The sequence below is a fragment of the Lepisosteus platostomus genome, chromosome 25 (genome assembly GCF_059453375.1).
Source record: "Lepisosteus platostomus isolate fLepPlt1 chromosome 25, fLepPlt1.hap1, whole genome shotgun sequence".
NCBI lineage: Eukaryota > Metazoa > Chordata > Actinopteri > Semionotiformes > Lepisosteidae > Lepisosteus > Lepisosteus platostomus.
Window position 1 is genome coordinate 7,054,825 of NC_142635.1, and position 12,980 is coordinate 7,067,804.

Consider the following 12,980-nt stretch of genomic DNA (forward strand, 5'->3'; position numbering starts at 1 on the left):
ATGCCAAATGCAGATGCAAAGTTTAAAGCTATGTTCAATATGACCAGTCTAAGTATACTGTACGTCTTGCTGAAGGTACTGCAGCATTATCGATTCACAGAATCAGGTTTTTTACTGCGCAATCTTAAACTCTGACAGTTGTTGAATCAGGCTCATCATCTGCTCTATTCAGTTCCTTGCGTTTTGCTGTATTTCAATATATATGATGTAAATAGAGCTTTTTTGCACTCCTTGTAGATTAGCCATTTCCCTTTCATCTTCTACAAATATTTTCAAATATTTCATTTTGGAGTCCTTTTACAGCATCATTTATAGTGGCACGGTGGTGCAGAGGTTATCATTGCTGGGGCTCTGGATTCAGTACCTGGGATGCTGTCTGTGTGGAGTCTGTCTGTTCTCCTCATGTTCACATGGGTTTCCCTCGGGGGCTCTGGTTTCCTCCCACAGTCCAAAGACAAGCCGGTAGGATTACTGGCTTCTGGGAAAGTGTGTGTGTGTGTGTGTGTGAGTGAGTGTGTGGGTGTGGGTGAGTGTGAGTGTTTGTGTGTGCGTGCCTGCCTGTCCTGGGATAGATTTGCTTCTTGTCCAGGGTGTGTCCTGTCTTGCACTGTTTATTTATAGGCAGCAGTATTATGCTCCTGCTGCCTGTACTGAACAAATTGGTGGATAGATGGATAGTGGTTTACTGTTTTCCTTTCTGTTGCACTGCAGAAAAAATATTTTTTACTTCATTACATTCCAACATGTCCCCTCTAGCCTTTCTAGAGATTTTTTATGTGCGCTTCCAATTCCCTGTGCTCATTTTCTATAACCGAACCTTCTTTTTGAATATCCCTATGATGCTCTTTCTTTCTCCTAATCTTTTTTAACTCTTATTTACCTGCCTTTCCTCTGTGAGTGATGCCATATGCACAGTACAGTGGGCTCTGCTTTAAAGGAGAAGTCTTCCGCATCAGTACCTCATGTGCACCAAAGCCAACACACTCAGTCTCTAATTATGAAAAAATTATTGTTGGGAATGTAAACCCCACACGATTACAAGAAAATTAACAATTGGAAAAGGCAACAAATATTAAAAACAGGAAACAGGCCAAAGACAAAATTAAAATAGACAAGTAACACATAAAAAATGAGATTTGAAGAGGCAATTCACAACAACAATGGAAACAAAGCATTGTGTGCTTTTTTCCCTCGCTGCTTGTATTTTCTTGCATCCAAACATTGAAGTGAGATGCAAACACATCTGCATCGTTTTTAAATGACCAAAATCCCCAGAGCGCTCCTGTTGTGGAAGTCAAAAAGCATCTGAACTGCAGCTAATGTGTGCTAGTCTTGTTGGGAGAGGGAAATGAGCTTTGAAATGATCTCACTGCACAGGAAGGTAACCTCTCCATCACCCAGCACTGAGCACCAAGAGCCGTCTGAGCCACATCTGTGACTTCATGCCAAACCAGGGAAAAAGAGACCAGAAGAATAGTTGAAGATAATGTTGAAGAATAGCAACATAGTGGTGGAAATGAAACGACACATGTAGCATAGCTACTGTTTGGTAATTTATGATATATATGTAAATATACAGCTCGTGGATGGGGCAGGAATCAGAGTGTATTGTAGTGTTGCTGATTGATGCCCGATGGAACCAGAGACCAGTAAATAGTTTGGAGTGTGGGAGGGTGTGTGGGGTGCTTATTTGCTTTCCCTGCAGTCCTAATGAAACTCAGTCATTAGTTTATCCAAATCTGATAGCGTTAGCTGCGTGCAGATGATTTCCAAACATTCTGCTCGATTCACCCATTCAGAACGAACTCCCAGGTTCAAGCAAGGCAGCCCTGCTGGACCAGAGGCCACAGCTGGACGCTGCGGTGGTGAAAATCGGAGACTGGGACCCGGAGACATTTTATTACACTGTGGGGAGCGCCAGTGAGTCCTGCGGTGACTGTTGATTCTTAAATCAACCAACTACTAGAAACCTAATGAAGAAAATAAACCAGATATGCTTCTCTGGCTTGCAGTTTTTCCTGTTTTTTTTTCATTCAGCAAGAGTAAAGGACTTGCAAGAGAAGGCCATTCTTCTAGTCTTGTTGATCTTTCCCAATAGTTTACAGATCATGCAGCGAATCAAAATCCAAAGCCACTGACTGCCTCAGTATCTAACATGGTCACAGTATGCCATCAAAACGGACATGGAGACACCCATCCATTTTCAAACTGCTTTATCTGATAGAGGGTTGTGGAGGAGCCAGAGCCTATCCCAGCAAGCAATAGGCATAAGGCTGGTGTGTGAGCACAAATCCTCCAGAAACACCTGTTACAGGAGGACAGGTGACTGTTTAAACTACCAGCATATCTTTGAAACTGTGGGAGGACACTGGAGCACCCAGAGGAAACCCACAAGAACACGGAGAGAACATACAACCTCCACACAGACAGCACCTCAGGTCTAGAATTGGACTCTGGACCCCAGCGCTGCGAGACTGCAATGCTAACTACTATGCCACCGTGCTGTCCTGGACAATGAGACATGAAGGACAAAGGAGTAACTTCCTGTGCACAACTACGTGTACATAAAGTAAATCAGCCATTTTAGCCATTTTTCCCTCTGCGTGACAAGTTTTCATTAATGCACAATGAATAGAAAATGATAATTTAGTGGTAGACACAGCAGTGACCACTCAAAGCCACTTCAGTGTACAGTATATACAGCCCTGTACATTAATGGAACAGTCCTGGAAACTAATGGAACAAACCAGTTATCCTTGCGGTGCCTTGCCCTTGGTATCTGCAAGACGGTTTATGTAAGGCCCTGCATGATGTTGCCAGATTCAGGCATTACATTGCCCACTCATTCTGTTTAGTGAGAAGACCTGCACAAAATATTATTTCAAACAGCATAAGAAGATTCATTTTGTCTCTTCATGCCAAGTGCATTCGCCTGCCTACCCTTGAACTAACCCACAGGAAAAATTGCAGAATACCCCTCCGATGACAATATAAATTACATTTATGCAGAGGTTCCCACATGTGCACACATACACAGACTCCCTCCTGTTAGATGCTTTTGTAACGCCTCATTCGCTAAAGGAATCGACAGCGGCCATGAACTCCTGAATTATTCATTGGCACACTTAATGCTAGTAAATGATTTTTCCATTGCAGAAAGATTCATTTCAGGAGCAGGGGTGGAAAAGCAGAAAGCAGAAAAAGAAGTGAATGTGTTTATTATGCTAAAGTCAGAGGAGAAAAAATGCCAGAGAAGGGCAACGAGTTTGCAGGAGAGTTCATAATTCAGGAGGCTTTCTTTCCTCCGGTGAAACAAATCTGAATGCAGGGAGCGAGCTCTCGCATGAGTGGAATCATGAAGGCGTTCTGCGCTTCCTGACCCTCGCTGGAAGAGAGTTTGTCTTCAGCAGGAGCCTGTCCCCCTTAATGACGGCTGCATCTGGAAATTCGAGAGCTTTGTAAAATCAACTGTCTGGCAAAGACTATCAGAGTGACAAAAAGCTCCATTTGTGGAAAAAAGAAAGATTGCTATCTTCTATTTTATTGCTATTTGCTTGCTGCGCAAAGAGTAACTCAAATGTGTGTCTTTTATGCTATCTGTACCATAACAGAATCACATCCCCTGTAATGGAACCACTTTTAAATCTGAAGAGACAGCTTAGAAAGACCGAATGATTCTAATCTCTCTTGAATCTTGAAAGATATGAAAGCATAACACTGGCGAGAGAGGAATCAAGGAAAATAAAATACTGTTTTAAACTTATTTATTGTTTCTGCAAGAAATGTTCCAGTTCAGTATTGCTGTTCCGTGCTCCGAAATGGTAAAACACTACAAATGCACCCTCAAAAAGAAAAAAAATCAATGCACACAAAAACAGGCCACTCACAGAAATTGAGGAGGCAAGAAGCCAGAACTGCTACTAGAAAAAATGGAATAAATAAATCAAAACACAAAGAATTGTCCCAAATGGGTAAAACTGATACAGAGTTCTATATAAACACCAAACTATGTGTATAGGCTGCAGCTACACCAATACCAACTGTGCAGCAAGGTGTATAATTAAGATACTGAAGAGAGCAAAATGTTGGCCGCACCTAAAAACTGTGTCAAGAGCTCATGCCATCACAAAGCCCTAATGAGCATAAAAAAACACTAATCAGAGTCAACCACGTCTGTACAAACTGGAGTACTGTATACGACTGGGCCCTAAAAAGATAATACACACAGACCCAGTATCTGACGGGGGTGACAGAAAACAAGGAGAAATAGACCCTGATGGAGTACAGTCGCAGAGACTACAGGCTAGACACAGAAACTGGACAACACAGGCAGACCTGGCTGTCCAGAGAGGATCACAGGCCCACACTGCCTCTCCTACACTCTCTCACATAGCTGTCCTGCTCTACTGCTTGTTTGAACATCCTGTATAATTGATCTTCTGCATGACTTGTTATTCAAATGTTACTATTTCTGGAGATTCTGAAGCACAGAGCATTAATCACGACAACCCATCATGCAGCCAGTTCAGACCTCACTGGGCACAAGGCTAGGCTCTGCTCAACAGTTTTACACGTTATGCCCTGGAGAATATATCAAAGTTTCACTAATCAACTTCAGTCGGTATGGCTAGTGGGTAAAAACTGCAATCGCAGAGAGCATGTAAACTCCACCTCGCTGCAGTCAGAAGTCAGACCCAGGACTGAGCGGGCTGTGCAGTATTAACTCGCGCCCCAGCATGCCGCCCCAAGAAAGGACACCATTGTAAAATACTGAGCCCTGGAAGAAAAATAAAATTAGGGCTAACAAGAAAACATACAAATGAGATGTGGCTCGCCGTTAGAAAACGAACTGACCAGAGTGTCTCATCCAGTCCTCTCTTGAGAGAAGCGAGAGTATTGTCTTAAAACAAAACACGGCTGGATAGCTTGTTTCCGACTCCCACAACCCTTTGGATAAAAATATTGTCCTCTGCTGTGGGTGGTTTTCACTTCTTTGCGGTGGGCATTAAGAAGCTTGATGCATCATAATAAAGCAAAACAAAGCAATCATTACCTACAACACAGTTACTGAAAAGATACATGCTGCAGGCCCAAGACAATATTTGCAGTAGGCATTATCATGCTGCCCTAGATTTAGAGCAAATATTCCATTAGAACTAGTTTTATTTGGAGTGGAAAATGACCACAAATTACTCTGACAGCCCTGTATCTCTCCAAAGCTCATGGTGGCTTGTCTGTTCCTAATTTTAAATACAATTACTGGGTTTCCAGCTGAGGGTATTTTGAACATTACATTCTGAATTATTAACCACATGAAGTCCAGTTGAGGAGGCATTAATTAAACCAATAAGACGCTGGGATTTTTCATGTACTACTTTTAAAGGCAAGCCATTTCCCTTAAAATGGGCTCAATTATCGCAGACTCCCTGGATTTGTTCAGGAAACGTTAACTGCAATTTGGTAGTTTTGCAACATTTCACAAGCTTTCACCGATTTCGAAGACGTTTCTTTTATCGACTAGCTCTCAGCTCTTCACCTGCCAGTCCTGGTCCATGGGAAATATTCACACTCCGGGCGATGTTCAAGACAGTGACGGATTGTACCTGTTCCAGTTTCAAAAAGATTGTTACTCTTATTCTGGGCTCTCCAAGTCCATGCAGTCACGATCAGGTCTTTTGCCCCCATAGTTCTTAATGGGACACTGATTTCCTCTCATCTACGTGCAGACTTAATTACCCCAGCTAACACGACCAAAAAAGCTTTCTACTTCTTCATACACATTTTCTGTATTATGTTTAAAATTAGGTGGCATGTGGTTAGCATTGCTATCTTGTAACACGAGGGCCCTGGGTTCAATTCTGAACCTGGGGTGCTCTCTGTATGGAGCTTATATGTTCTCCCCATGTTTGCATGAGTTTCCTCTGGGTGCTCTGGCTTCTTCTCACAATCCAATGACATACTGGTAGGTTAATTGGCTTCTTCCCTTGACTTTTCTTCAGCTGCTTACACAATCTAACTGCCTGTAAACGAACCATTATAAAAAATGATCCAATTACAGATCAACCCCTATCTAATTTTCTGGTACAGTTAATTCCTTGCAAGAAAATCGCAGTGGGTAAAAGTTAGAGATATCCTTTCTTCCGAGGTAATAACTAACTGTGGCACACACCAGGGATGTGTGAGTTCACTATTGTTCTTTGCTCTAGACGATTCTTTGTGTTGCCAGTGGTCCAAACTAAGTCCAAAACCTTACTTTCTCTGATGAAGGATAACAATGACCCCAGCCTATATCACAGCAGCAAGACAGTCTGCTTGCATGACATGACCATGTGATGGTGAAAGTCACAGCTTTGGCCAGGGGGACTGTCTAAGGTCCTGCAGTTCAGGGTGAGAGTGTGGGGTGGGGGGTAGATCTGTCAGGTGTTGACATAAAGCCGGTGTAATTATAACCAGCAGCCATATCACCCTGCAACTCTCAACTGGCAACCCACTGAAGTTAAGCAGGTGTGAGCCTGGTCAGTACCTGGATGGGAGACCTCCTGGGAAAAACTAAGGTTGCTGCTGGAAGAGGTGTTAGTGGGGCCAGCAGGGGGGGCTCACCCTGTGGTCCATGTGGGCCCTAATGCCCCAGTATAGTGATGGGGACACTACACTGTAAACAGGCGCCATCCTTCGGATGTGACGTAAAACCGAGGTCCTGACTCTCTGTGGTCATTAAAAATCCCAGGGTGTTTCTTGAAAAGAGTAGGGGTGTAACCCCAGTGTCCTGGCCACATTTCCAATTGGCCCTTACCAATCATGGCCTCCTAATAATCCCCATCTAAGAATTGGCTTCATAACTCTGCTCTCCTGCCCACTGATAGCTGATATGTGTTGAGCGTTCTGGCGCACTATGGCTGCCGTCGCATCATCCAGGTGGGGCTGCACATTGGTGGTGGAGGGGAGTCCCCATTACCTGTAAAACTCTTTGAGTGGAGTGTCCAGAAAAGCGCTATGTAAGCGTAAGCAATTATTATTATTATTATAGGACACCTGTGCTGTTCTTTCAGCAGTCCAGCTGCTGGGCTCAGTGCTAATGCAGATCAACATGGAGAAGGTTAAAAAAAAGACTTGCAGGGAGTTTCTTTTCTACTGCATTATTAGTTTTATTAGTAGCAGTAGGATCCAGAGAGGAGTATAACTGCTGTGATTGTAGTAGTTTGTCATTTGGAGGCTCCTGGGTCTCTAAGAGCAAGTAGATGAGTGTAGCTCAGTAGGGATCTGGGTGTAAAAGGTCTAAGACAGGTGATGCGGAGCAGATCTCTGAGGAGACGTAGAACCTCTCTCTGCAGCCTCCAAAACAACCCCAGTAGTTAGACTTCTTCATCTGTGGGAGCTGGTTGGCTCTTAGATTAGCAAGTTGACCTCAAACTCTATACCTAATGTTTCAAAAATGAACATTCATAACATTTTCTGATTAGGTGTTATTCCTAGTAACTAGCAGTTTAAGGAAGCATGTGGCTTTGTGGAGATAATATTGTATTTACAATAGCTTACAGCATTAGTGAACAACTCCAGTCCTATAGAGCCACAATAAAGCAATTGTGTTCTCACCACTTAAGCAAATGATTTGTGCAATTGAGTTCTTTAGGGATCATTTGAACATTTCTTCAATGAAAATCACAACACCTTTCACATAGCTTTCAAGGACCACAGCTGGCCATTTCTGGCTTAATTGAACCAATTAACTTACTAAATTAATCACCACTCACATATGCTCCATGTTTTTTACTAATTGATGATGTTGCGACAACCTGCTGGATAGCGGCTCTCCAGGACCAGGGCTGGACACTCTTTGCCTAGACCAGGGAGAAGAGAGCTTGTCCAATAATGTGTATTTTTAATAGACACCTTTCCAGACTGCATCTTCCCCTCCTCCTTGATCCTTACCATCCTCTGACACTTGGCTATTCTCCTCCCTGTCCTTTATTTTCTATTGGTAAGACTTGTGCTCACTGAGGGGCTAATAATCTGACACTATGTATTATACAGCCGTACATTTGCACTGAGTCACCAAAGGGTTCCCAGTGTCAAGCTTAATTCATATTGCAGCCAAGCCTAAGCACCCACATTGCACCTGTGAGACCCAGATGTCTTCTTTCATTTAGCATTTAGGCTAGTCAGCTTTACACTAACTGTTACATGCATGCCAGGTCCAGGATACTGTGTCTCCATTAGCCTCAAAGAGTATGGGTACTATCGGGGTTACTGCAATTTTAAATCCAGTCTATGAACTAGAAAATGATCCATCTCCACCGGCTGGGGGAAACGGGTGGGGCAGTGTGGATTTGGAAGATATTGTTGGCCCTGACTGCTTCTCTTATAAATCAAAATCATTTGTGCTCAAAATGAGAGGCAATTTGATTTCAGCATGAGCTGGTACCCTGGGTTCAGTTCTGGACCTGAGGTACTATCTACATGGAGTTTGCATGCTCCCCCTGTGTTTGTGTGGTTTTCCTCCGGGTGCTCTGGTTTCCTCCCATGGTCCAAAGACTTCTGGGCAAGACCAAGGTGTGTTCCATCCTGCCCACATTGCTGGCTGGGATAGGCACTCATGCAGCCCTGAAATTGACATTTTCTTCCTGCTTAGAAAATAGATGGATGATATTTTCCTCTCTTGTGGTTTTTGGTTATAAAAGTATTTCAGAAAACAATTTTAAAGACTTTGGTTCTTGCACCCCAGTGGTCTGCTCCACAGTAAGCGAATAGGATAGCCACTTTGACTATAGGTTTGAGATGGGTTTGATTGGTGACGAAAACGGCCACTTCTAGAGAACGCTGGGAGACAACTCACGCGAGGTGTATCCCCCACAATGTCCTGAAACAGTCATGTTACAACCAGCCATGGCCACCCTGTGGGGGTTTGAGTGACCACTCCACTTATGGTCCAGTGGGTGTTCCTGATAACGTCATCCCCACCTCTCTGCTATTTCTTAGGTGTCACGTACCACTCGATACTATGCTGGAAATTGAGAATCTTTAGTCTAAAAATAAAAGCATGACAGATATTGATGCATTAAGTAAACAGGCCAAGCAATTCCGTGCTCATTCCTCTGCTTTATAGTGTCATTTGCATTTCTGTGGTTTGTGCAAATGACAAGATAAAACAGCCTTGTGATGCTGATCCCTTCCGGAACCGGCCTGATTTCCCTGGGCAGAGCTGCGCTGCTGCTGGCTGTCCGTCTGCCTGCGCTGCCTGTCTGCATCCTATCCCACCGCCTCTCGCTGTCACCCTCCCCGCCGCCGGAGGGACGAGTTCTGTTAACGGTTAAGAAAAACGCAATTTGCATGCGCAGAAGTGGCGGTCTGATTCGATTAAGATCAACATTTGTTTTCTCGTTTCATACTCAGCCTTCAAATATTACAAACCAGGATAAATATCATGACAGAAATAAAATTGCCAGCCGTGCCCTCCAGTCATTGCAACTAATTGCCAACTGCTAGGATGCAGTGGTAAATTCTCGCACCTCTTTTCAAACTCCATTACGGTGACAGATTGTTTCAACAGCATGAAGCGGGTCTTGATATTTATACACATTTTGAACAGCAATATGACAGCCTATATTCCCCTGCTCCCCCTGCAGAACCCTTGTCAGCAAACACAGCTCTTACGTCTCTGCAGGCAGAGTCACCCAGGCCTTGCATCTGCGTGAAAAACGAACTTTGTCTATCTTTTCATTCCCCGACTCTGTAACGTTGTGGGGAAGCATGCAGCACCCGGAGAATAAAGAGGCGCTTTGTTTTTCAAGTTAATGAGAAGTTCAAGCAAGATCTAAAATCAAAAAGAACCTGCTCAGGGGGCACACAATCTTATTCAAAGCAACTTCCATGACTGGAGGTGACCTAGGTACAGTATGCATCAATAATTACACCTTCAGCAGCAAAAGAATCTCAGTTTTATGACTCAGAGAAAGAATGAAACACAAGGAACTAGCTGGGAGCTAACTCAGGATAAAATCACTGAGCTCCTCAGCACAATAAGCCATCGAGCGATCATTTCATTTGCTTCAGCTCACCGAGGGAACAGTTAGCCACGAAGCTCTTTACTGAATTAAACGGCTGTTGTTCGGTTACAGGTGACCATGTGGGCACAGAGTTATAGGAGAAATAAGATCTCTGAGGGACTCAGGCCTGATGACCCTCCACTCCAAGCAATGGGCAATCCTATGACAATCTCTTCCGGCCGAGACTGGGGATCCTCTGTGGCCCCGGTTTTTATTCTCCGCTCCCTTTAAATAAGCGCACAGGACTTGTACAACGCAGCTGTGCGCAGACTGGAGAAAAGTGCTTGAGAGCAAGTATGGGATGACGACCATTGCATGTCGCTGTACTTAAATGGCGAAACGGAGAACTTTCCGGGTATTTTTCTCTGGGGCGAGTGTAGAATCGCTGGTTTAGTTTTAAGTCGGTATCTAGTGGGAGAAAATGAGATGCACAGACAAGCTCCTCCGACACCCCCTCCTGCAGGATCATCTATCACCTGGCGCAACGTGAGCTCCGCACGGAAGGGGACTGCGAGATTCCTATCAGAGCCGTCAGGACCACAGGCCTCACTCGGCGCTCTCGCCCCCGGGAATTATGTTTGATGCAGGAAAGGGAAGATGGTTCGATGCAGGTAGAAAGGAAATGTATTCACAAAGCAGGAGGCCACATACTTCCGGTTTCCCAGTTTCTTATTCTCCCCTTCATCAATGTCCTCGTTAGATAAGCCGGCAGTGATTTATGCTGAACCCTGCTGGTAGTCAACAGATAATAGATTCCATGTTCATTTCATGAGGCTGCTGCTGGCACGGCAGGCCTCGGCGTAACGAGTTATTTGAAAGCAAGCGCACCACATCCCTGTCTTTTCAGCACCCGAGGTACAGTGACTTTCCTTTCTGATCACCTTTGGGTAAAACTACACATTAAGGTCAATGTTAAGAAAAGCCTTAAAATAAACGTTTTTCTGCAGTTTCACCTGAACACCTGCATTCTTTTACCCTTCCTATATTGTCAGGGGGCCTTGCTGTGTTAGAATTATGAGCTTATTGCTGCTGGTGGTAGGAAATAGACCGAAAGAAAGGAGGAAAGGCAAAAGAGAGAAATTATTATTTTCTGTTTCAGCCTTAAAAATAACACCCCACCCTCCACAGCCTCTTAAAAAATAAACCCCAAGCTTTTCTGAAAGTAATGGAAGTGGAAGACAAAGAAACCTGTAGGAAAAGTTCAGAAGAAGAAGGACAGACCTGATCTGAACTTGCTGGGGGATTAGACTGCATCCCTGATGCTTCGTTTCCATTAGCTCTCAATTTGGAGATGGGCTGCACTGCGCAGCAGTTTACTAAATCACTCAGACAACAGGCTATTACAGCTAAGAAGAAAAGATCCGGCTCCGATTCAGGGGGATATTATCACAAAGAAGGTGTTTAAATGCAAAAACAATATTTTAACACTGGAATGTTAAGCTTTGCTTTCTCTTCCTCCCAATTTGATGCCTTCATTATAATTCTGTGCTACAGTATATCACAGGATGCAGACGCCCTGTAAAAACCCACTATAGGTCTATCAAAGGTGAGCTTGCTTCAGTGATTGATTGCTGAGGTGAATGTTGGATTCATGCTGGAGATATCATATCTCATTGTCAAGTATAATCCATTTAGAACCAGATTGCTCCCTACTGAGCCTAGGAATAATGCACATAGATACTTCCCTTGCCAGCACCAATCTTACAGAACTAGAGCATCTTGACCTGTCCTTATATCCAGCACACTGTGTGCACTAGCAATACTATTTTGTCCATGAAAGGCTTCTCTTTTAGAATTACCACAGCCTCTTCCTAAGTACTATACAAGTCCTTATGCCTAGAGGCTTAAAAAACACAATCAATGAGTATTTGAACCGACAGCATGTTGCATTTTAAATGCCTCTTAGTTATGAATCTGTTACGCCCAAACCTTTTTGAATGAAAAACAGTGGAACACCAACACCAAAACCATCCTCGATCTTATTGTCACACCGCTGCCCTCTGAGAAAAACACATGAGTATCACCACATAAAGCTAGAGACTAGGATTGGGAAGCTGTGAGCCTGATCTCCCAAAAAATGTTCCAAAACAAAGTAGAGAGAAAGCCATCCCGTGACTTCTGAATTAAGTAAACACGGTAGGCTATAAAAGGAGTTGAGATAAAGTCTGAGGGTTGCATGTGGCGCTGGCTAAACTGGCCCTGGTGTGCCTTTGTGTCTGCCCTGAGATGGACTGGTGTCCTGTCCAGGGTGAACCCTGCCTTGTGCCCCTTGTTTGCCGGGATGGGCCCTGGATAAACGGATTAGAAAGTGGATGGATGGAGGTAGACGAATAAACAGGTTTTAATATAAATGTCTCTGAAGGACGGAAACATTAAAAAGCTGTTTTGCGGTCATAGTGACTTGGCATCTCACAGATCTCCACAGGCCTCAGAGCCGGCGAAATTTTTAGAGGGCTGCCATCAGCTTTATTATAGCTATTGATGTTCACCAAAGCAAAGTTCAAAAGCTCAGAGCTTTTATTGAAAATTGCAAGATGGTAAAAAACCTTTTAACATCTCCCACCACGTGCGCTGAAAGCACTGAGAACTAGATAGAAAGACAATAATTTGCCCTGTTACTGCCAGGTGACTGAATTTGCTGCAATTTTTGCAATTTTTGTTTTTTAGCCCTTTATCACCGGCACATCATTTTATTGCTAAATGAAGAGACACCTGAAATGGTAGGCACAAAAATAGCCTTGATTATTCCCGGAAAACCCAGGAAGCTCAATCAGGGGCAGCGAGAGAGAAATGATGCCCCCGTCACAGTAGCTCGGATACCCCAGCGGCGCAGGGCTGCAAGGAGGGGTGTGCAGATCAGGTGACGCCAATGGCGACAGCACTCGGGGGGGGGGGTTTTCAGTCACCACCCACTTAGACAACGACAGTGGGGGGAGG